The sequence below is a fragment of the Penaeus japonicus genome, unplaced genomic scaffold (genome assembly GCF_977035675.1).
Source record: "Penaeus japonicus unplaced genomic scaffold, GWHDUDI00000001_assembly GWHDUDI00000040, whole genome shotgun sequence".
Classification (NCBI taxonomy): Eukaryota; Metazoa; Arthropoda; class Malacostraca; order Decapoda; family Penaeidae; genus Penaeus; species Penaeus japonicus.
In genome coordinates this window covers 20,592,382-20,612,081 of record NW_028234442.1, presented here as the reverse complement: position 1 = coordinate 20,612,081, position 19,700 = coordinate 20,592,382, and the positions used below count along the sequence as shown (strand labels likewise).

The window sequence follows — 19,700 nt, the reverse complement described above, 5'->3', positions numbered from 1 at the left end:
TTCGCCTCGGTGGCGGCGTGTATTGGTAATGGTGGTTCGGGGCGTGCAAGACTGTTTGGTTCGGCTTCTTTTTTTTTTTGCGGTTCCGGCGTGAGATTTCTCGGGAGTATTGCGTGAAAATTGAGCGACCTTTTCGTGATTTTTGTCCGGCTTTCTTCCCATCGTGGGAGTTTCTCAACTTTTATTGAGATTAGGAGGGAGAGAGAGCGCGTTCACACAGGTACACGAACTTTGCACGCACGGTTTTGTGTGTGTATGTATTTGTATATGTATGTGCGCATATTTATACACTTGCACACCTTTCGTTGTTGGTATGTATAAATAGTTCAGTTATTATTACTATATGTTTGTGTTCTTAATAATTGATAGGCAGTTCAGGTATGTTTACTTAATATATCTTTACTTCATACATTTCCTCACACAATCGCCAACCTTGACCTTCAGTCATGACATATTATGGTTGTCATGTTTACCAAATACCGCCAGAAACTCGACCAGAACGTTTTACGCGCTCGGGAAGGGAGCGACAAACCCAACGAACGCGCTTCGCCAGAACAAAGGACAAACAACCGTAGCGCTACGCTCGTCCATACATTATCCCGATGAAACCGGCGAGTATGCAAATGCACGTTTAACGCCTCGAAAATAATCTTCTTGTCCTCTCCCCGAAGACTATCTGTATCATCCTCACACCCCCCGTGTGTGTGTGTTCCCTGTGTTGTGTGGTGTGTGTGTTTGTGTGTTGGTGTTGTGTTAGATAATTATTTGTTTTTTTTTCTTATCCCCCCCTTTCTTTTTATTTCTTCTTTTTTATCTCTTCTTCACATACGCTTGAAAATATACTCTTAGACATTGACAACGGTCCTCAATCGTGGTCTCGCATTCGGACTGATATAATGGTTGTGACTGCCGCGGTCGACGTCGGACGGTCCTAGTTTTTTCTTTTCTTCTTTTTTCTTTTGTCGTTTGTATTCTCGACGTTTTTAAAAACATTTTTCTTCTCCTTATTCCTCTCTCTCTTGCCTTCCTCCTCTTCCCCGTTCCTCTCTCTCTTTTCCTCTACTTCCATCTCGCCTCCTCCCTCCCTCCTTCTTCCATCTCGCCTCTCCTTGCCCCCTCCCTTATCCATTTCACCTCCCCCTACCCCCTCCCTCATCCAATTCACCTCCCCCTACCTCCCCTCCTTCCCTCCTTCCCTCCTTCCCTCGCACGCGTGTCCTTGAATTATTTCGGTCGTTAGGAAAAGGTAAATAATAGAGGTTCGTTCATTTCGTCAATATTACAACCATTCGTAATAGGATTTTAAATGAATGAATTAAGGTACAGCCAGTTAGATAGACAAACACACGCACACACACAAGAAAAAGATCACCCCCACCCACCCCCTCCCCCTCGAAGGTTCTCACTTGAAGGTCACACCTTTGACTCGGTACTTGCCTTGTCCTCGGCCTTGAGTTTTCTCAAGGACTATGACGAAGAAAGGAAAGTGGATTTTTTTGTTTTGTTTGTGTGTGTGTGTGTGTGTGTGTGTGTGTGTGTGTGTGTGTGTGTGTGTGTGTGTGAAAACGCACCCTAATTCACAGCAGTGATCAAAACGAGCTTGATGACACGAGAGGCAGACTTAATTAAGAATAGGAGCGGTTTTGTTAGACACGCCATCAAAAATAATAACTGAACGGGGGGGGGGGGGACTACAGACGTTTAGATATTCATATATTTAAAAAAAAATTATCTTTGTGCGTGGATGTGAAGAGAAACAGAGACAAAGAGAGAAATAAAAAAGAAGAAGATAAAGAGGTCATGACACAACACACGCAAGAAAAAAAAAAAAAAAAAAAAAAAAAAAAAAAACACTTAAAGAAGCAAACCCAAACACACACCTCCCCGCCACTGCCTCCCCTGAACCTTGGCATTAAGACTCGGATCGTCTCGCCATCTGCAAACAGAGCAAGAGTTGGAGTGTTGTGGGGGTGGGGGGGTTGGGAGTGGTCAGGGGAAGGGGTTAAGGAAGAGGGCATTAGAGGTTAAAGAGGGAGTAGCAGGGAGACAGGTGACGATGGAGGGGAGGTGGCGGGTGCAGAAAGGGCAGGGGGTGAATGATGAGAGGGCTTGACTCGTGCCGATTGAAATGGAATAGAGGGTGCATATATATACGTGTGTGTATGTATGTATGTATGTATGTATGTATGTATGTATATATACACACAGTATATATGAGAGACAGGCAGACTGAATCAGAAAGAGAAAGGCAGAGATGAATAGAGAGAGACCCCGAAGCTAGGCGCGATTGTTTTCGCATGTGCTTCCATTCCAAAGGTGGAATGCGTGAATCAGGGTCTGAACAGATTTATTGCCGTAGCAAATGGCCTTGCTAAAAAGTCGGAAGTTCGTGCCTGCTTATATGTGCGGATATGAGTGTAGGAGAGAGAGGGAGAGGAAGAGGGAGACTGAGATAAAGACGGTTCAGGCAGTTTGTTTCCTTTTTTTTTCTCCCATACATATGCATGTCCGTGCCCCATTAGCTCTCCTGATACATACACACACACTCTCTCTCTATCTATCTCTAACTCCCTCTTTCTCTCTCACTTTCCATTTCTCACTCATTTTCTCTCTCTCCCTCTCCCTTTTCCTCTCTCACCTTCTATTTTCCTTTCACTCCCTCCCCCTCTCTCCTCCCATTTCTCTCCCTCTCCCTTCCTCCCTCTCCCCAACTATATGTAGGAGGACTTGCTAGTGTTTATCCCCACAAAGCGCACCCAGTGCATCCAATCAAATATAGAGCCCCGTGTATTCGAATCTATGAAAGAGCACTGACTCAGGTGCACATAACCGCCCCCTCCCCCTCCCACCCTCCCGTTCACCCTAGTAATTCAACTCTCCCCCCCCCCCCATCCACCAGTAATTCAACTCTTCACTCTCCTCCCTCCTCCCCCTCCTCCCCAGTCTTTTCTGCCGAAGCTACATGCTATTGATCAGTGCGTTGTCATCTGTACTATGCGCACGGTGACACATTCATACACACTTTTCACGCACGTGCCCCAAGCAAGCACGCACGCACACATGCGATGCAAGGCATATGCCACCGATAATGATATGCGTGTGTTTGGTTTATTATTCATCCCCCCACCCCCCACACACACACCTAGTTCTTTCTCTTTTATTGTCTTTGTCTCTCTCTTTCTCCTTTTTTCCCCTTCACTTTCTCTCTTCTCACTTTTTTTCACTGTCTCCTCATTTTTCTTCACTGTCTCCTCACTTTTCTTCACTGTCTCCTCACTTTTCCTCTCACTCTCTCCTCTCTTCCCTTCATTCTCTCCTCTCTTCATTTCACTCTCTTTCTCCTCACTTTACTTCTCTCTTTCACCTCTCTTCACTTTACTTCAATTCACATAACTCTTTCTCACTATTCAAACCCCCTTTACTCTCTCCATTCCTTTCTCTCCCCTCCTCTCCCTACCCCCTCCCCATTCTCTCTTTCTATTTAATCACCTATTTAATTGTCTCACCCTTTCTCCCTCTATTTTTCAAACAGCTCTCTCTTTCTCTCGTTCTTTCCCTCTTTCTCACATTGCATCTTTCTCTCGCTCTCTTTTTATCCTCGGCCCAAATAAACGTTAAAATAGATTATGGAAATGGTCACTCGGTGGTGTTTAATATTTATATTTATATTTTTTATCACAATTTTACGACTGGTACTCCTAATTGCTCTTGTAACCAATAAATGCAAAATTTCGCCTTTATTACGCCGAATGGCGGAGGGGGGATTTGACACTTATAGGGGGAGGAGTGGGGGTGTTTGTTTGTTTGTTTGTCTGTAGTGGTTTTGAGTTATTTACTGTAAAGATAAATATATATTTAGCTTTTTGGATATTTTGTGTTTTATTCCTATTACCGTTTCTAGTATTAATATTTTGATTTTATTAGTTGATATGGCTATCATAGCGGAGGCAATCGGTATGATAATTATTGTAAAAGGGGAGTGATGATAATAGCAACGATACGAAACCATAATCATATCAATGTTGATAACAAATCTAATGATAATAAAGATAACCGTTCCGATGTTCCGGGTGCACGGCGATGGGCAAGGGTGACGTCATCCATTATCCATTATCCATCCGGGATTTATAGGCCTATCGGCAGACGAGGCGGTGCGAACTTTTAACCAATTAGGAAAGAGTTATAGATTCCGCTTTAGGTGAAAGATGGTGGGGGGGGGGAGCGATTTGATGGCCCAATTTGGCGCTTTAGAGTTAATTATTTTGCGAAACGGTCATTAGTGTTGGGAGGGAGGCACAGATAAGGGGAGAGACCGGGGGGAGAAAAGGGAGGAATCATGAAATTAAAAAAAAAAGAGAAATTTAGTTGTGTAAAACTGGCTTTAGAGAGAGAGAAAGGGGGGAGGATATATATAGATAGGTAGATAGATAGATATAAATGTGGATAGATAAATAGTTGAAAATAGTAAAAGAGAAGACACTGATAATGTGTTGCTGTATTTATGATTTACTCAACAGTTAAGAATTTCCGTGTTGTCTCTTTGCAAAAAAAAAAAGAAAAAAAAATGTACAGGCTGGGAAGACTGATGTTGATAACATAGCTTATCGCGAGACAAAAGCTCCTTACAGTATAGAAAAAGGAGGCACTGTATCCCCCTCCCCCTCCCCCCATTCCCTTAACTCCCATTTCTTCACTCACTACCCCCCCCCCCCATTTTGTTGGCGAATATTTATGACGAATATAACGGCGGATGAGAGGGAGGGAGGGGGACAGGGGCGATTATTGGGGTAGGGGGGAAGGGGGGATGGGCTGTCTTGGAGCATGAGAAACATTTTGATATTTATGTTTAGTGTCCTTTTTTTTCTCTCTCTTTTTTTGTACTCTCTTTTTTGTCATCCTTTTCTAAAAATTGTCGATAGCTGTGTGTGTGTGTGTGTGTGTGTGTGTGAGTGAGTGAGTTTATATATGTGCGTCTTTGCTTCCGTGTGTGTCGTTTCTTATGCCATTATTAAGGCGTGGCGGCAGGATGGTGTATTGGCACTCGGCACGTGGCACTTATCGGGGGGTGAGGGGGGGTAAGGGAGATAAAATGTTGGTTTGCTCCAAACTTTAACCGTAAAGGACCATTTCTTTTGATTATATATAGGGGGGGCAAGGGGGGGGGTGACGTGCCATTGCAACACGGGGGCGAATGATCTGTTAGTATTCGTACCTTGCCTAATAGCCAACACCCCCCACCCCTACCCCCTACTCCTACTCCACTCCATCCTGGATCCATTCCTCGTGGACCGACCCTCTCTCCCTTATTGCAAGGGTATAGAATGCAGTTGTTGCAAAATATTTCGTTGTGTTGCCTTCTTTGTCTATTTCTATTTCTCATTCATGCTTTCACTTTATTATTCTTGATTCTTTCTTCTTATTTTTCGTCTTTCCGTCTTTACTTTCACTTTCTCGCCCTTCTTTTTGTCCCTCCGTCCTTCTTTCCCCCCTCCCCTCCCTTTCTATTTCTTCCCTCCCCCCATCCCTCTTTATCCCCTTTCCTCCCTCCCTGTTTTCCCATTTCCCTTTCTAACCCTCCCCTCCCTCCTTATCTCCTTTATTACCTTTCCTCCCTCCCATCCCTTTCTACCCTCCCTCTCTCCACCCCATTTTACCCCCTTCCCCTCCCTTCCACTTTCGTCACTCACTCACTCACTCCCTTCTCACCCATCTTCCCCCTTCCCCTCCCTCCCTCCCTCCATGTCCTGCCACCTTCACCTCACCCTGAGTGCGTTTTTGCAGTTGGAAAATTGAATATCTAATTGCAATTTGCCGAATTGTCTCTTAGCCTCGAAAATGTCCGGGCTCATTCCGCTTTATGCCTAGGAATTGCGCCGTTAGGTCGACATACGGAAGCCAGTGATGAAGTACAGATTGCGGGGTGGGGGGGAGAGTAAAAGAGGGGAAGAGAGGAGGGAAGGGGGGAGGGAATGAGAGAAGGAGGGAAGGGGGCAGGGGAAGAGAAGGAGGGAAGGGGGCAGGGGAAGGGGGGAGGGAATGAGAGAAGGAGGGAAGGGGGCAGGGGAAGAGAGGAGGGAAGGGGGAAAGGGGCAGGGGAAGAGAGAAGGAGGGAAGGGAAGAGGGGAGGGGAAGAGAGAAGGAGGGAAGGGGGAAAGGGGCAGGGGAAGAGAGAAGGAGGGAAGGGGGCAGGGGAAGAGAGGAGGGAAGGGGAAAGGGGAAGAGAGGAGGGAAGGGGGAAAGGGGCAGGGGAAGAGAGGAGGGAAGGGGGAAAGGGGAAGAGAGAAGAAGGGAAGGGGAAAAGGGAAGAGAGGGGGGAGGGGGAAGAGAGAAGGGAAATGGGCAGGGGAAGAGAGGAGGGATGGGGGGAGGGGAAGAGAGAAGGAGGGATGGGGGGAGGGGAAGAGGGAAGGGGGCAGGGGTAGAGAGAAGGAGGGAAGGGGGCAGGGGAAGAGAGATGGAGGGAAGGGGGCAGGAAAAGAGAGGAGGGATAGGGTGAAAAAAAATATATTAGTGAATACCGAATTGTCCCTCGTGCTCGGAGGTGTGGTTACTCTCATTTGTTATTTTGTTTTATTGATGCGCCTCTATTTCTGTGTGTATGTGTACGTGTACGTGTACGTGTACGTATACGTATGTACGAGGACCCACAGCTCTCTTGGCCGTTCAAAATGCTAAGCAGTCTTTTGATAGACAAGAGCTTACCACACATCGGAATTATGCATGAACATGTAGCGCTGACGAATCAGAAAAAAGAGAGAGAGAAAAAAGAGTATATTTCATATTTATGACTCTGGCCATTACCATGTGCGATAATGATATTAATGTCCCTGCGCGGCGAGGACCAATGGGTTGGGGGCTGTTAGGGCTGTAACGAGGTCTTTGGACGCGGCCTAGGAAGCTGATTGTCCTTGTTTTCCCTTCCTCTTTTTCTTCCCTCTTTTTCTTATTTTTTTTTTCTTTTCTTTTTTATCACTGCGTTCATCTCTTTTCCGTGTCTGGGGCGTTGGTTTATTACTGTCTAAACTCTTTTAATTGTTATTATTATTCTCTTTCTGTTTTACTCTTTCTCTCCTGCCTTTCCTTTCTACCCTCTTTCTTTTATTCGTCTCTCCCTCCTTTCCTTCCTCTCTTCCTCCCTTCTTCCCTCCCCACCGCCCTCCTAACCTCTATTCTTCCCATCCCCTTCCTCCCTCCCTCCTTAACATCCCTCTTTCCCTCTCTCCTTCACAACCTCTCTCTGATCCTACTTCTATTCACCCTCCCTTCCCACACTCGAGCATTTCATAGAACATTCTAGACTTTTCCGCGTCGTTCGTGCTGGCAGGCCTGAGGAGTCCCGGGGGAGGATGCATACGTGTGTCATTTGATCATCTTTTAACCATCTCCCTTACTCACTATTTCCCCTCTCCTCCCCTCTTCCTCACTCCCTAGTCTTCTCTTTCCCTTCCTTTTTCCCATTTCCCACTTCTCTTTCCCTTCCCTTTTCCCATTTCCCACTTCTCTTTCCCTTCCCTTTTCCCACGTCTTCTCTTTCCCTTCCCTATTCCCACTCCTCACTTCTCTTTCCCTCCTCCCCACTTCTCTTCCCCACTCCTCGTTCTTCTTAGGCTATCCCTACTTTCTTTTCCTACCCTCTTCGCACTACACTCTCCTAGTTTTGGTTTTCTCTTTTCTCACCTCATCTCCTCTTTCATTTATTTCCTCTTCCCAATCCACTTTCCACGTTTTTTTCATATAGTCGATCCCCAGTCCCCCCTCTTTTTGCTCGTTCTTCATTCTCTCTCCTCTCCTCTTTTCTTTTTTCTTTCTTTTTACATCACCCCGACCCGCCCCCTCCTTCCTCCCCACCTCGAATCCGAATCCGAATCCTTCTCCCCTCTCCTTCTTATCCCCACTTCACCTTTCTTCTTATTCCCTTCTCCTTGTTATTCCCTTGTTCGTTTTCTCTTTCTCCCACTCACTCTTTTTGTTTGTCTCCTTCCATTATTCTCCTCTGCTGTGATGTATCAATTCGATTTTATTATTTCTTTAAAGAAAAAATGGGGAAAGAAAGAAAAGGAAAAGGAGAAATAGAGGAGAAAGAGTAAGGGGGTAATGCGAAGAGATTGGTAGAAGGAGAGGGGAAGATGTCAGGATAAAAGTAGGGGGGGGGGGATTGAAAGAGAGAGAAAAAGTAAGGAGTGAGAGGGGAGAAGAGGGGAAGAGAAAAGAAGTGAGGTGGAGAAGAAGAAAAGAGAGAATTAAAGAGAAGGGGAAAGATAATTTTTTTCAAAAGTGTGAAAACGGGAGAGGAAAGCGCGAAGGGTGAAATCAGAAAATGACGGAGAGTGGGCGCGAAGAAAGAGTGAATGAAAAGGAGGAGGAGAATGGAATAAAGGAGAGAATCCCAGCTCAGTTTTATTCCCTCTGCGGCAAAGTGCTGACTAGCGCTGATTTGACAGTACTGGCTCTCTGCCTGAATTTGGGAGCAGCGATTGAAGTGTGTGTATAGTGTGTATGTATGGTGTTGTATAGTGCGTTTATTGTGGTGTAGTGTGTATGTATGATGTATAGTGCATATGTATGTTGTGTAGTATGTGTGTGTGTAGTGTGTATGTATGTTGTGTAGTGTGTGTGTTGTGTAGTGTGTATTTGTGTTGTGTAGTGTGTGTGTGTGTGTGTGTGTGTGTGTGTGTGTGTGTATATGTTTATACGCTTGTTGCACGCATGGTTGCTCTCGTACATGATGGTAAAAAAATAGTTGATAGTGTCCTGAATTGCAGAGAAGCTGGTTTATGAAAATTCACGGCAATGTAGGTTTGTGAAAATCTGCATGCCCTTGCAATTTATTGGATCCAAGCCTCCCTCGTCCCCATCCCTTTCTTTCGTTATATTTTTCATTGTTTCTCCTCTCCTTCGCTCAACCCCTTTCTCTCTCTCTTTCTTTCTCCCTATTTCTCTTTCTCTCCCTCTCTCCCTTTCTTTCCCTCTACTCTCTCTCTCTCTCTCCCTCACCCCCTTTCTCTCCCTCTCCCCCTTTCCCTATCTCTACCTCTCCCTTTTTCTCTCTATATCTCCCTCTCTTTCTCTCTATCTCTCCCTCTCTCTCTCTCCCTCCCTCCCTCCCTCCCTCCCTCCCTCCCTCCCGCCCTCTCTCTCCCTCCCTCCCTCCCTCCCTCCCTCCCTCCCTCCCCCCCCTCCATATCCCGATTCCATTTCATTCCATGGAGGCGAACTGTTATGGAAAATATCACCGGTAAAAAAAAAAATAATGCATGCGCACATATTGAAATGCATACGTATGTATATATATTGTATTTTTCCACCATAGGTAGTTCTAAGATCCTTTTTTTTCTGGGGGAAAGGGGGGGCGGGTGAAGACATTTTGCTTTTATAGGGGATGGGAGCTGGGAGGGAAGAGTGGGGGGGGTGTTTATGAAAAGTAGGTAGGGAAAGGTGGGAAAATAGGTCATTAAGGTAGAGTGGTGATTAATGGGTATTTTGTTTGATATATTTGAGTAAAACGATGAAAGGTCGATTAATTACGTAGACCCAAACGTCGGATATATAACGAGAGTACATTCGTTTCATAACAAATGATAGGAAAGGGTCATCGCTTTTGGTCATTTGGGAAAGAGCTACGAAGGGGTTGGGGTGAAGGGGGGAGTGGGGGGTGATGGGAAGAGGGACAAAAGAGGTGAAGAAGAGGACTGCAATCAAGAGAAGAGGAAGGGAAGGGCGGGGGGGGGATAGTAGGATGGATGGAGGTATGGTGAGGGGAGTGTGGAGGAGGTGGAAGGTGGGGGGGGGGAGACTGACCTTCAAGTGACCAAAGAGGGAGAGATAATGACCTTCTAATCCTGCAGAAACGTCGCAAAATTCCCCGAGATTGGACGAGGGGAAAGGGGGATTGAGGGGAGAGGAAGTAGTTGGTAAAGGAAGTGGAGGAAGGGAAGAAAGGGAGAAAAGGAGGGAGGGGAGAGGAAGGAGAGAGAAGGGCAATGAATAGGAAGGGGAAAGAAGGAATCGGAGGGGAGGAGGGGAAATAAAGTGCTTAGAGAAGAAGGGAAAAGGAAAGATAATAAAGAGAAGAAACGGAGTGAAGGGGGGGGGGGAGAAGTAGAGAGCATAGAAAAGAAAGGGGGAAGGGAAACGGAGTTGAAAAATTGAAATAGAGCATAGATAGGGGCGGACAGAGAAGAAAAGATAAGGAATGTAGGAGTAAGAGGAAGGGAGAAGAGAAGGCAGAAAGAGGCAGACAGAGGAAAGTGTAGAGAGTAAGAAGATGAATAAAGAGAAGAAAGAGAAAAGAAAAGAAAAAAAAATGTAAACCGAGCCACAGTAGAAGAAGAAAATGGAGTAAGGGCAGAAGAGAGGAAGAAAATGACAAAAAAAAAATCGATGAATTGAATGACAGAGAGAGATTTACAAAAAAAGGGGAAAGTGGAGGGGGGAGGGGAGGGGAGGGGGGATTAAGAGATAAGAACGAAGCTGGACTCGCAGATTGATCCGCGATCTGTGTATTGATCAGCATCCAGATTCTTCCGGATCTCTGCATGGCGAGATGGAGAGGCACGGGGCTGATAAAATCCGAGGATCGAGGGAAACACGATCTGCCAATCAGTTAGATGTTCCCTTCACCTCCCCCCCCACCCCCCACCCCTCCTCCCTCTGCTCCTCCTCCTCCTCTTACTCTTACTCCTACTCCTCTCTTCAGCCTCTCTTCAATGAAAGATCCTATTGCCAGTACAGTAGTTTCTCTCTCTCCTATTAGTGAGTGTGTACGTTTATGGATGATGTATTGGGATGCGTTCGAGATGGAAAGGAGGGGAGGGGGGGGTTATTCTCCCTTTCATCCCTCCCCCCCCACTTCATCTTCCACCCTCTTTCATCCCTCTCCCACCTCCCGCCACTTCATCTTCCACCCCCTTCTTCCTCGCATCTCTCTTGTTATCGTTATCTCTCTCCTCGCTGACTCTCCTTCTCGCTCACTATTCTTCTTCTCCCTCCTCCCTTTCCCTCTTCCTTTCCCTCCCCCCTCCCATTCCCCCTCTCTTTCTATCACCTTGTTTAACTTTATGGGCGCCACTGTCGTTTTGCTTCATTATTTTTGCCAAAGTTCTGCAGGTGAAGGTTGATGTTGTGTGCGGCCGATAGGAGAGGGGAGGGGAGACGAGGGGCAACGATTCTCTCTCTCTCTTTCTCTCTCTCTCTTTCTCTCTCTTTCTCTTTCTCTCTCTTTCTCTTTCTCTCTCTTTCTCTTTCTCTTTCTCTTTCTCTCTCTCTCTCTCTCTCTCTCTCTCTCTCTCTCTCTCTCTCTCTCTCTCTCTCTCTCTCTCTCTCTCTCTCTCTCTCTCTCTCTCTCCTCTTTTGCTCTCCCTCCTTCCCTCCCTTACCATCTCTCTCCCCATCCTTTTTTCACCTTTTCTCCCTTCCCATCTTCTATTTTCCTCTCTCCCTCCCTCCCTCCTCTTTTGCTCTCCCTCCTTCCCTCCCTCACCATCTCTCCCCCCATCCTTTTTCACCTTTTCTCCCTTCCCATCATCTATTTTCCCCTTTCGCTCTCTCTCTCTCTCTCTCTCTCTCTCTCTCTCTCTCTCTCTCTCTCTCTCTCTCTCTCTCTCTCTCTCTCTTTCTCTCTCTCTCTCTCACTTTCTCACTTTCTCTTGCTCTCCCACTCATGTATATGCAAATTACGTACCGTACTTAAAGAATTCATCACCATCCTTCCCTTCTCCCCTCTCCTCTCCTCTCTTCCCTCCCAAAAATATTGTATTTTTTATTTACTCCTGTTTTTATGAACAAGATTTTTAAAAACATTAATGTAATGAAAATTACATTTCTGATTTATTCTGGAGGAGTTTGAAAGTGTCAAGGTGCGGAGGGCGAGAGCGTTGCGGCGACGACAGCTGTTGGGTTGGGGAAAGGGAGAGGTCGGGAGGAGAGATGTTAAATTAACGATAAGGACTATGATGATAATGACAAGAGGGGAAACGAATAGGGAGAGGAAGAGAGAGTGGGGTAGGTACAGGAAGAGAGAGAGGTGGAGGGGAAGGGTAAGGGGAAGGGAGGGAGAGAGGAGGGGAGGGTGGCAGAGAGAGAGAGAGAGAGAGAGAGAGAGAGAGAGAGAGAGAGAGAGAGAGAGAGAGAGAGAGAGAGAGAGAGAGAGAGAGGGAGAGAGGGAGAGAGAGAGAGAGAGAGAGAGAGGGAGAGAGGGAGAGGGAGAGGGAGAGGGAGAGGGAGAGGGAGAGGGAGAGGGAGAGGGAGAGGGGGAGGGAGAGGGAGAGGGAGAGGGAGAGGGAGAGGGAGAGGGAGAGGGAGAGGGAGAGGGAGAGGGAGGGAGAGGGAGAGAGGAGGGGAGGAGAGGGTGGCAGAGAGAGAGATAGAGAAGGGTTAAAAAGAGAGAGGGGAGGAAGAGAGAGAGGGAGAGAGGGAGGGAGGGAGGGGAGGAAGAGAGAGAGAGAGAGAGAGAGGGAGGGAGGGAGGGAGGAAGAGAGAGAGAGGGAGGGGAGGAAGAGAGAGAGAGGGAGGGGAGGAAGAGAGAGAGAGGGAGGGGAGGAAGAGAGAGAGAGGGAGGGGAGGAAGAGAGAGAGAGGGAGGGGAGGAAGAGAGAGAGAGGGAGAAGGAAGAGAGAGAGGGGGGGAGGAAGAGAGAGAGAGGGAGGGGAGGAAGAGAGAGAGAGGGAGGGGAGGAAGAGAGAGAGAGGGAGGGGAGGAAGAGAGAGAGAGAGAGAGAGAGAGAGAGAGAAGGGGGGAGGAAGAAAGAGAGAGAGATAGATAGAGAGGAATGAAGGAAAAGGGGATGAATGATTGAAAATGCATGTATCGTGATATGAAGGAAGAATTTATGCGGGAGACTAATATTCTGAATAATGATCAGCTAGATTTGTTTCTTTTTCTTTTTCTTTTTTTTTCTTGCAACGCTGCAGCACAGCAGACGATACATGATAATCATTTCGCCAGCTCTATATCGGTCGAACGAGCTCCGGCGTTCAAGAAGAAGAAGAAGAAGAAGAAGAATAAAAACGAAATAAAAGAGAATGAGAGAAGAACAAATCCCTGGAAAGCCTTACGAGCGATACCGAGACATATCTATCAATCGCACGTAAACTCGAGCTGGAGTATCAATTTGCATGGAAAGTTGCTTGATATCTCACAGCCATGACGGTTTGGGGGGGGTGGGGGGAGTGAGCGGGGAACGGGAAGGAGGGGAGGGGAGGGGTGGGGGGAGCGGGGATCGGGAAGGAGGGGAGGGGTGGGGGTGAGCGGGGGGAACGGGGAGGAGGGTTAGGGGAGGGGAGGGGAAGGGAGTGGGGAGCGGGGAACGGGAGGCGAGGGGGGGAACGGGAAGGAGGGTTAGGGGAGGGGAGGGGAAGGGAGGGGGGGAGCGAGGAACGGGAGGGTTAGGGAAGGGGAGGGGAAGGGAGGGGGCTCGCACAATAAAGAGATCTATATTTAGAAGTGCAAGCGGCAGCGCCGTCGAGCCCCGGCGAAATGGTCTTACCCGTTTTGAGGGGAAAAAGACGCGGTGGTATCTCGCTTGTCTCTCTCCTGGGGGGGGGTGCATTTTTATAACTTTTTTTTAGCTGTTTTGTTGATATTATTGTTGTTGGTGTTATTACTAGTTTTCTTTAACTATTATTATTATTATTATTGTCATTATCATTATTGCTGTATGTTCATGTCTTTGCTGTTATTATTATATATATTATTATTTTTATTATTATTATATTTCTGTCGTTGTTCGTGGATTTTTGTTTTAAAGATGGTCTTAGATATAAATCCGAAAACAATGATGATGATGATGATGATGGTGATGAAGGTAGTGGTGGTGATGATGTCGATTACGTTAAAGGAGATGATGAAGATGATGGCGATTTAAGTGATGACGACGACAATGGTGATGATGACCACAATCTGAGGATGTCAAAAGAGGAAGATGCTGGGGAGTGATTGTCATCTCGCCTTGTCACTCTTGGCGTCACGCTTTCCAGCCGCATAGGAAGATGGAGTGGGAGGGAGTAGGAGAAAGAGAGATGGAGAGGAAGTTGATTTAGGAATGGGAGTGGGAGTTAGAGGAGAAGGGGGAATGGGAATAGGAGTGAGAGGGGAATGGGAATGGGAGTGAGGAGGGGGGGATGGCAGTGAGTGAGAGGAGTGAGAAGGGGAGTGGGAATGAGAGTGAGTGAGGAGGGGAGTGGGAATGGGAGTGAGTGAGAGGGGGAGTGGGAATGGGAGTGAGTGAGAGGGGGAGTGGGAATGGGAGTGAGTGAGAGGGGGAGTGGCAAAGGGAGTGAGTGAGAGGGGGAGTGGCAATGGGAGTGAGTGAGAGGGGGAGTGGGAATGGGAGTGAGTGAGAGGGGGAGTGGGAATGGGAGTGAGTGAGAAGGGGAGTGGGAATGAGATTGAGTAAGGAGGGGAGTGGGAATGGGAGTGAGTGAGAAGGGGAGTGGGAATGAGAGTGAGTAAGGAGGGGAGTGGGAATGGGAGTGCGTGAGAGGGGGAGTGGGAATGGGAGTGAGTGAGAGGGGGAGTGGGAATGGGAGTGAGTGAGGAGGGGAGTGGGAATGGGAGTGAGTGAGAGGGGGAGTGGGAATGGGAGTGAGTGAGAGGGGGAGTGGGAATGGGAGTGAGTGAGAGGGGGAGTGGGAATGGGAGTTAGTGAGGGGGAGTGGGAATGGGAGTGAGTGAGAGGGGGAGTGGGAATGGGAGTGAGTGAGAGGGGGAGTGGGAATGGGAGTGAGTGAGAGGGGGAGTGGGAATGGGAGTGAGTGAGAGGGGGAGTGGGAATGGGAGTGAGTGAGAGGGGGAGTGGGAATGGGAGTGAGTAAGGAGGGGAGTGGGAATGGGAGTGAGTGAGAGGGGGAGTGGGAATGGGAGTGAGTGAGAGGGGGAGTGGGAATGGGAGTGAGTGAGAGGGGGAGTGGGAATGGGAGTGAGTGAGAGGGGGAGGGGGAATGGGAGTGAGTGAGAGGGGGAGTGGGAATGGGAGTGAGTGAGAGGGGGAGTGGGAATGGGAGTGAGTGAGAGGGGGAGTGGGAATGGGAGTGAGTGAGAGGGGGAGTGAGAAGGGGAGTGGGAATGGGAGTGAGTAAGGAGGGGAGTGGGAATGGGAGTGCGTGAGAGGGGGAGTGGGAATGGGAGTGAGTGAGAGGGGGAGTGGGAATGGGAGTGAGTGAGGAGGGGAGTGGCAATGGGAGTGAGTGAGAGGGGGAGTGGGAATGGGAGTGAGTAAGAGGGGGAGTGGGAATGGGAGTGAGTGAGAGGGGGAGTGGGAATGGGAGTGAGTGAGAGGGGGAGTGGGAATGGGAGTGAGTGAGAAGGGGAGTGGGAATGGGAGTGAGTGAGAGGGGGAGTGGGAATGGGAGTGAGTGAGAGGGGGAGTGGGAATGGGAGTGAGTGAGAGGGGGAGTGGGAATGGGAGTGAGTGAGAGGGGGAGTGGGAATGGGAGTGAGTAAGAGGGGGAGTGGGAATGGGAGTAAGAGTGAGAAGGGGAGTGGGAATGGGAGTGAGTAAGAATGAGAAGGGGAGGGGGAGTGGGAGTGATTGTGGGTGAGGAGGCGAGGGGGAGTGGAAGTGAGTGTGATTAAGAGTGAGAAGGGGAGGGGGAGGGGGAGTGGGAGTGGGAGTGAATGAGAGTGAGAAGGGGAGGGGGGATAGGAAAGAGGCAAAAAAAAAAAACATTGACATGACACAAAGACTATTAAAGAATTAGCGAGCAAGTGTTTGGTGGTCACGCGTATGCAACATCGTAATTCGATCGATATTTACTATAAAAAATGAATAACAACACCGCGATCGGTATAAACAAAAACAAAAACAACGTGAAGTGGCCTGAATAATCCTCCCAAGGACAAGGGTTGAACAGCCTTGGCGTGAGACTGTGTCCTTGCTGGGGTCTGGCCAGTACCGTTAGATTGACAGGGTGTGTCTGTGTCTGTGTCTGTCTGTGTATGTTTGTATGCATGTGTGTGTGCGCGTGCGTGCGTGTGTGTGTCTGTGTCTGTGTCTGAGTCTGTATGCATATGTATGTGCGCGCGCGCGTGTGTGTGTCTGTCTGCGTATGTTTGTAGGCATGTGTGTGTGCATGTTTGTAGGCATGTGTGTGTGTGTGTGTGTGTGTGCGTGCGTGCGTGCGTGCGTACATGCATGTGTGTGTGTGTGTTTTTGCGCGCGATGTGGGGATGTGTGTGTTTGTGCGCGCGTGTGCGTATGTGTTTGTGTGTGTGCGTGCGCGCGCGTTTCTGTCAGGTGTACTGAGTGGGTTAAAGAGTGTGATGATCTTCCACTCACGTGTGTCCTTGCGGCGTGGCCGAGTGCCTTGTGTCCATCTGCTTGTGACCTTGGCCACCGTCCGGCCATAGATAGATGCTAACGAACTTATCATAGCGCGAGAGATTACTGCTGTAACGCAGTCCGCTACACAAGAACGCTCGGAATCCAGTACAATATGAACGGCATTTACTTCCCGCGCATCTCTCCCTCTCCTTCCTTATCTTCCCTTCCTTTCCTTCCTTTCTTCCCTTCCCTCTCATCCCTCCTTCCCTCTTTCCCCTCCCTCCCCTCCATCTGGCCCCCCTTCTCAGCCCAACCCTGCTTTTACTATTTTTCTTATCTTGACTGCGACGGCCAAGCAGAGACTCGACCGATAAGACGGTGACGTTAACGCGTGTTTACGCTCGTAAAAACGGAAATGGGGGTGGGGGGGGGCGACGTTAAAAATTTCCTACTGTGGAGATTTGACTTGGGTTTTACATACTGTCAAAGTCGCTGGAAATTGCAATTCAGTTTAGGGTAAATCTGGAATAAAAGTTTGTTTAGATATCGCACCTGAAAAATAGAAATAAATGTGATATATATATATATATATATATATATATATATATATATATATATATATATATTAGTATATTATGGTGCGTCTCCCACCTTTTCGTGATGCTCCGAGACTCGCCAGTAAGCGGAATGGATCACCAGCCGAGTGAAAACTAGGCAGTGGAAGCCCCGGCCTTATATACCGCCGGAGATCGCCAGGGGGATGAGGGGGCCCATGAGGAGGGGGGAGAAGGTAGTTAAGGGAGAGGGGTGGGGGTGTTGCTCAGGTGAGTTGACAGTGGGGGTATATAAAAGGGTTTTTGCTTTATGGTGCGATTTCTTTTGATTTATTTTTTTACTTATTAAACTGGAGAGATAGTTTGGGATATGTGGTTTTTAAGTTATCATGAACCGTTTTTAGTCGTTGTGGTAACCGATATTGGTAGAGTAACAGGTACAGGTATGTGCTAACAAAAACCTGGCCTTCTGACGGACGCCCGCGGCCCAATCCCTTGTACTGCGACGCAAAGACAACTTGCCTACCATGTGCGCACATATGCAGCCGTTGTCACATTAAAAACATCATATTCTCTCATCAGATGCGAGGAAAATGAAGTTTAGATATTATCCACTACCTGACTTCAAAAACGAAAATAAGAAAAGAAAAAAAGAATACAGCCGTAGATCAGATTAGAGAATAAGAAAAGAAAAATAATGATAATACAGGCGTAGATCTGATCAATAAAGTATGCCTGTTCAAATATGATATCCTATGGACATGAGAGCAATAGGCCTTCCTTCGGATGATGCAAGACGTTACGGTTCGGCGTCTGGGATTACGTCACGCACGCCGGCACTCGTAGGCCTTGAGCGGTCGGTGTCACACCTGTCAGGGAAACCGCTTACGGAGTCCTATTTTTAACCGCCATTACCGTGTGATTGTTTACATTATGGTCCCCTTTATAGATTTTCCTTTCGTTATGGTGTCCTTTTGAGTTTTCCTGTGAATTGGGGGAGGGGGGATTTTTAGTTCCTTTTCTGTGATAGGATATGGTTTTCTTTTTTCTTTTCTTTTCTTTTTCTGTCTTTTTTTCTACATCCGAAAATGGATTGATAATGACGATGTATATAGAGACAGTGTTTGGCTAAGCACGAACTATTTTGGAAAGGATTGCGTGCATTCTCCTCCTCGGTGCTTGAGTATGATTGGTCTTCGCGCAATGTTAACACGGATCTCTGTTGCTGTTAACGAACCACAGTGCTGCGAATAACTGTATTTGGTTTCTTGTATGTATATGTGAGACTTGGATATATATATTTTTATTTATCTTAACTGGATGCCATGTTCCATTAAATCATACAGAATTTGATTTGTATTGGATTGCATTGAGGCATTGGCATTTCATGGAAGTGACTTAGTATCTTGAATAGATTTATTGCAGTCTGAGTTGTGTACACGGCTCGAAGTTCTGTGCCATGACTGAAGATTTTTTCTGAGGGTGGGGTCCAGGGGGGTAGCTTTTGTTCGGGACATGCTTAACAGGACTTTAAACCGTTACTAGAAGTACTTGTGTGTGTGTGTGTGTTTGTCTGTTTGTTTGTTTGATTAAATCCTTTAAGGATTATTATCTCTACACTCGTATTGTTATTCATACCTTGATTTCTGATGCAAATGAATCAGCACTGTATCCAATCTTACAGTGTCAGAAGGCTTGCGTACTCGCAAACAGTTAAACATAAACAAACAAATACCGCTCTTTCCCCACACCCCACCCATTCCCCACACCCCACCCATTCCCCACACCCCACCCTTTCTCACCACGTACCACACGCAGGCGACATTCATTCACGCGTCCCAAGTTGTGTAAAAATCTTAGAACTTGGACGAACTTAGAGCTGGATGGGAGGGGGGTGCGGGGGGGGTGTCTAGGGTAGAGCGGGTAGATGTTGTTTCTAAATGGTGCCATGGGAATTCATATTTTCTTTCGTGTCCTGGTGTTAGTGTAGGTTGTTTGCTTTCTGTTTTTGTTATCTTTGGTTGGTGGGTTTGTTGTGGTTTTATTCGTGTTTGTTTGTTTATTTGTTGTTCGTTGGTTTGGGCGGATTTGTTTTCTTTTTTTGTGGATTTGTTATTGATTCTTGATTCTTCTTTGTTTTTCTCTCTCTATTGACAGATTTGTCGTTGTATCTTGTTTCTTTGATGTGTTTTTGTTCTCTCTTACGTTTTTTTTTTTTTTTTCTCAGAGATTTCTTATCTGTCTTTTTTGTTTTTTGCTGTGTTCTTCGTGGTTTCCCAGGCGCCGTGGGGTTTGTGTTTGTGTTTGTCTATTTCCTTAGGTCGTTTCCGTTTGCTGCTTGGTTTTGACGTAATAATGTCAGGTGTATTCTTTGTTTATGTTTTGTTTATGTTTTTCCAGTACGAATATTTCACTCGTATGTTATATAATATTTATTATGTGTGTGTGTATGTATGTATATATTATATGTGTGTGTTGTGTATGTGAACTTTATATGTATATGTAAACATATATTAATTTTATGCATAATAAGAACAAATGTACATATTTACTGCCTTATTACACACAAATACCAGCTATTGTAAATACCAAGATAACGCGTGACGTTAGAGATAGTGATGTCTGAGTATTTGTAAGAGACAACATTACGCAAGGCAAATAGGAAATCATTTAGTGAGGAAGGGAGATAAGGAGAGAAAGAGTAAGGGTGAGAGAAGAGAGGGAAGAATAGAGGAAGGACGGGAGGATGGGTGAGAGTGAGAAAGAGAAAGGACGGGCGGATGGGTGAGAGTGAGAAAGAGAAAGGACGGGCGGATGGGTGAGAGTGAGAAAGAGAAAGGACGGGCGGATGGGTGAGAGTGAGAAAGAGAAAGGACGGGCGGATGGGTG

General features: G+C 47.0%; 2 protein-coding genes across 3 annotated transcripts in view; one reads left to right on the top strand and one right to left on the bottom strand.

The window, feature by feature from the left end:
- Positions 1 to 16,972, bottom strand: part of LOC122255885 (solute carrier family 25 member 32) — an 82,315-nt gene extending 65,343 nt beyond the window's left edge. The window contains exon 1 of the mRNA XM_043020244.2: positions 16,909 to 16,972. The gene's annotated coding sequence lies outside the window, so the exon portion shown is untranslated. The remainder of the gene's footprint in view (positions 1 to 16,908) is intronic.
- Pask (PAS domain containing serine/threonine kinase) overlaps positions 1 to 19,700 on the top strand; it is a 111,330-nt gene that overhangs the window by 29,031 nt on the left and 62,599 nt on the right. The window lies entirely within an intron of this gene.